Source organism: Schistocerca piceifrons, chromosome X, assembly GCF_021461385.2.
Source record: "Schistocerca piceifrons isolate TAMUIC-IGC-003096 chromosome X, iqSchPice1.1, whole genome shotgun sequence".
NCBI lineage: Eukaryota > Metazoa > Arthropoda > Insecta > Orthoptera > Acrididae > Schistocerca > Schistocerca piceifrons.
In genome coordinates this window covers 147,575,725-147,581,170 of record NC_060149.1, presented here as the reverse complement: position 1 = coordinate 147,581,170, position 5,446 = coordinate 147,575,725, and the positions used below count along the sequence as shown (strand labels likewise).

Below are 5,446 nucleotides of genomic sequence, written 5' to 3'. Positions count from 1 at the left end.
AAGGAAAAGGTCTCGAGTTCGAGTCTCGGTCTAGTACACAGTTTTAATCTGCCAGGAAGTTTCATATCAGCGCACACTCCACTGCAGAGTGAAAATATCATTCCAGCGAGGTCATTGGTCCCATCTGATTAGGGAAGGATGGGCAAGGAAGTCAGCCGTGCACTTTCAAAGGAACCGTCCGGGAATTTGCCTGAAGCGATTTACGGAAAAAACGGAAAACCTAAATCAGGGTGGCCGGACTTGGGTTTGAACCGTCGTCCTCCCGAATGCGAATCCAGTGTGCTAACCCCTGCGCCACCTCGCTCGGTGGGCCAATGGTGTTACCGCAGTGGTAACACCGGTTCCAGTCAGATCACCGAAGTTCAACGCAGTTATAATTACACTGTTGCTGGTAACGGGCGATGATATATATCAACGGGGACAGGTGAAAATGTGTGCCCCGACCGGGACTCGAACCCGGGATCTCCTGCTTACATGGCAGACGCTATATCCATCTGAGCCACCGAGGGCACAGAGGATAGCGCGTCTGCAGGGCCTATCTCGCTCACGCCTCCCGCGAGACCCACATTCTCACCTTGTATGTCTACACACTACATTTGTAGTGTCCCACCCCAACACACTCATTACTCGTGGAAGACATTCTTACCAAGTCCCGTAAGAGTTCGGGGAATATGTGTGCATCCGCACAGAAGAAGGTCATGGCCGGTGTTGCCAGAATTAAATACTTATATGGGTATGGTGTCTGTTCTTTCGGACATGTCTGAAAGAACAGACACCATATCCATATAAGTATATGAAGTTCATCGCCGTCGGGCATGGCTAGCACGTGGGTAGGTGACCGTTTGTGTCTGCCTGGCGCAATTGGCAAGCGAGGTGCGCTCAGCCCTTGTGACGCCAATTGAGGAGCTAGATGACTGAGAAGTAGCTGCTCTGGTCACTGCTTACCACGTCCCCTTCCATATCCCCATCTAGTGACGCCTTTCGGCCGAAGATGACACGGTGTTCGGTCGGTACCCTTCGGCCTTCCGAGGCCTGTTCGGACAGAGTTTATCTTTCAAAGGTATTCCTCCTATTTCAAGGGAACTTCAAATAGCAATTTACACACTATTATGGCAGGCCAAGTAACTTGTATTAAATGCTGGCTGCACTTCAAAGTGACACTGATACATGACACTATTTTTCAACATGGTCACCAAGTCTCCGTAAGCAACAGTCGACACGTTGTACCACTCATTCAGTTCCTCGACGATAGAAATCACTCCTTGATCACTGAGCCATTCGAGAAAATCTGTGTGAACTTCTTCATCGTTGAAAAGTCTTTTTCCCCTCAGATATTGTTTCAGCTTGCTGAGGAAACGGAAACCACGAGGTGCAAGATCTGGTCTTCCCGACCAGCGCCACTCACACCTGCGAGGCCTTGGTCAAATTGTTGGCACCGTTTCATTACAGTTGGACGCGACATTGTGTTTGGTCCATACATCGTCAGGATTTCACGGTTAATCTGTTTGCCGTTTAGACGTTATACCCACAAGAATCGTTTTGTTCCGCGTACTTCAACAGTTGAGTCCTGTTATCCGTACCGCAGCAGAACTGTGTTTGCAGGAAACCCACAACATATAATCTTTTCCGACAAAGCGTCACTCTTGTTGCGGAATGATCTTAGCGTGGCAAGGCAAATATAATTTACTTTCTTAAGTCTCTACGTAAACGTGTCCATTGGGTGATCAACGACAGTGGGAGTGTTGAAACAAATCAGGAGCCAAATTTGTACAGAAAATTGCGGAAAAGCGATGATTGCTGTGACAGACACACATCTACATTGACGCATAGCGCGTCGCTTCGTTACTGTTGTCCTATTTTAGTAGCTACTGATATACAGGGTGTTTCAAAATTCATGTCACACTTCTAGAGACTATAGGGGGGACCTAGTAGATCGCCGGCCGGTGTGGCCGTGTGGTTCTAGGCGCTTCAGTCTGGAACCGCGTGACCGCTACGGTCGCAGGTTCGAATCCTGCCTCGGGCATTGATGTGTGTGATGTCCTTAGGTTAGTTAGATTTAAGCAGTTCTAAGTTCTAGGGTACTGATGACCACAGATGTTAAGTCCCATAGTGCTCAGAGCCATGTTTTTCAACCTAGTAGATCAAGTTTTACATAGGAACCCAGGTCCGGAAACGTAAACCATCGACGCTGCAGGCGCCTGCGCCTCTAAATATATGTACATGCAGGGTGATTCCGCGATGGTGTACAAACTTTCAAGGATGATGGAGACGGATAAATGTATCAATCTGAGGCGAGGGTCTCTGGTTCGGAACCGAACGAGTCGAAAGTTACAAGCGAAAATTATTCTGATACCTCTGACAGTCGAGTACAAGTGCCGTACTGTTGTTGCTAAGAATGTAGGGTATGCAATTTTCAGGGGTGGTAATATGGAACAAGACAAGAAAAAAGCGTCTAGTAAACATGGGCTCTAAAATGCATACCTGAGGATTATGAGCATTTGCTCATGTTCGCTAGTGTGAAACATATCTCCTCTATCGAGCAAGCGCTCGTAGCTTTTAACGCATGCATTTAGGAGCCCATATTTGCTAGACTTTTTTTTTCTTGTTTTGGTCCATACTACCGTGTCTGAAAGTTGTCTATCCTAATATCTTAGCAACAACAGTTCCGGTACATGTTTTCCACTCTCAGAGGCATAAGAACGATTTTCGCTTATAACTTTCGGCTCGTTCGTTTCCGGCAGAGAGACCATTACCTCAAATCGAAACATTTATCCTTCTCCATCATCCTTGAAAGTTTATAACATTATCACGTAATTGCCCTGTATATACATGCACTTACAGGAGGCGGCGCCTATAGCTTTGACGCTCTGCAGCGTCGCTCATTTGCGTTTAGGCATGCGTATTGAAATACAGAGATATGTAAACAGGCAGAATACGGCTCTGCGGTCGGCAACGCCTATATAACACAACAAGTGTCTGGCATAGTTGTTAAATCGATTACTGCTGCTACAATGGCAGGTTACCAAGATTTAAATGAGTCTGAATGCAGTGTTGTAGTCGGCGCACGAGTGGCGGGACACAGGATCTCAGAGGTAGCGATGAAGTAGGGATTTTACCGTACGACCATTTAACGAGTGTGTCGTCAATATTAGGAATCCGGTAAAATATCAAATCTCGAACATAACTGCGGCCAGAAAAACATCCTGCAAGAACGGGACCAACGACGACTGAAGAGAATCGTTAAACGTGACAGAGGTGCAACCCTTCCGCAAATTGCTGCAGATTTCGATGCTGGGCTATCAACAAGTGTCAGCGAGCAAACCATTCAACAAAACATCATCGATATGGGCTTTCGGAGCCTAATGGGCCCGTCAACACCGACATTGGACTGTTGATGACTGGAAATATGTTGCCTGGTCGGTCGAGTCTCGTTTCAAATTGTATCGAGCGGATGGACGTCTACGGGTATGGAGACAACTTCGTGAATCCATGGACCCTGCATATCAGCAGGGGACTGTTCAAGCTGGTGGAGGCTCTATAATGGTGAGAGGCGTGTGCAGTTTGAGTCATGGGGGACCCCTGATACGTCTGTCTCTTGACAGGTGACATGTACATAAGCATCCTGTCTGATCACCTACATCCATGCATGTCCACTGTGCATTTCGACGGACTTGGGCAATTCCAGCAGGGCAGTGCGACACATCACACATCCAGAATTGCTACAGAGTGGCCCCATGAACACTCTTCTGAGTTTAAACACTTCCGCTGGCCACCAAACTCCCCAGACAGAACATTATTGAGCATATATGGGCTGCCTTGCAACGTGCTGTTCAGAAGAGATCTCCACCCCTCGAACTCTTACGGATTTGTGGACAGTCCTGCAAGATTCATGGTGTCAATTCCCTCCAGCACTACTTCGGACATTAGTCGAGTCCATGACACGTCGTGCTGCGGCACTTCTGCATGGTCGCGCGGGCCCTTATCGATGCTAGGCAAGTACACCAGCTTCTTTGGTTCAAAATGGTTCAAATGGCTCTGAGCACTATGGGACTTAACATCTATGGTCATCAGTCCCCTAGAACTTAGAACTACTTAAACCTAACTAACCTAAGGACATCACACACATCCATGCCCGAGGCAGGATTCGAACCTGCGACCGTAGCAGTCGCGCGGCTCCGGACTGAGCGCCTAGAACCGCTAGACCACCGCGGCCGGCTTCTTTGGTTCTTCAGCGTATATACACAGTAACAGTCCTATCACACTTCCCTGGGGTACTCTGGAAATTCTCTTTACATCTGTCGATTTCGTCCCGTTAAGAGGGACTTGTTGAATTCTGTCTGCAAGGAAGTCTTGACTGCAGTCGCAAACCTACTCCGACACTCGGTAAGCTCGTGTTTTTTCAACAGCAGTGTGGAAGTGTGTCAAATGACTTGTTGAGGTCCAAGAACACGGCATCACCTTGAGTGCCGTTATATGCCGTGCTTTTGTTCACTGCCAGCTCTCCGTAGACATTCCGCAAGCGCCTATGAATATCTGCGATACTCTGGTTTTCCGCCAAAAGAAACTCAGTGCCAACTGCCTGCCTGGAACACACCTCCGTTACAGACGCCATTTTGAAGTCTACGTACAGCGCCGCCACCTATAGGAATTTCATGAAGCTATAGGGGCTGAAACGGGAATATTCCATGATGTCCCACAACAAATTCCGCATTTTTTTCAACCGAAATTGGCTGAGAAAGAATGTGCTGCATTACTTATTGAACGCCCTTCGCAGTTTGTCACGTGCACCGCTTGCCGATGCAAGCGCGTTGATTCCCGCAGCAGGAAACTTCGCGCGACTCCACGGCTTGTCCGAGAATGAATCAAAGGGATGACACTGTACGGCAAAAAGTGTATTGTCCTATCTTCGGAGCCTCTGTACGTTCGTATTGCAACCTTTTGTAGAGATGATTGCGGAAATGTTCCTCCATGTATGGAATGGAGTTCACAGGAATCTGTAGTACTGGTAGGACTAGCTCAAGGACTTTCATTGGAAAGGGCAAGCAGGAAATATCAAGCCGGACAGAGTGACGCTCCACAGTTTTTGAAGGTGCAAAGTGTTAGATAGCGGCCGAAAGCACGTGCTCGCGCCTAGCTGGAGAGGGAAGCATTGTAACTGTGTTTGCGAATCACCAAACTGAAACGTTTCCTATTCGTACGTGTTCTCGATGTCCTGAGAACTGAAGCCCGAGGACAAGATCTTCCGTTTCACGTCGCGGTTTGGCCCGTGTCAGTAGCGCTCGGGACTACAACCATCGATATTAACGATAAGATGGCCAGTCCGTTAGAGGCTCGCTCAGAATGTCGCACGCGTTAGAACCTCTCGGCCACTCCGGCCGGCAGCTGGGGTGGCCGATAGGTTCTAGGCGCTACAGTCTGGAGCCGAGCGACCACTACGGTCGCAGGT

The 5,446-nt window shown here is 48.3% G+C and overlaps 1 non-coding gene across 1 annotated transcript; it reads right to left on the bottom strand.

The window, feature by feature from the left end:
• Positions 1 to 435: 435 nt before the first annotated feature.
• Trnat-ugu lies at positions 436 to 510 on the bottom strand. Its single transcript has one exon. It is a non-coding gene; the product is annotated as a tRNA-Thr (tRNA).
• Between the last annotated feature and the right edge of the window lie 4,936 nt (positions 511 to 5,446).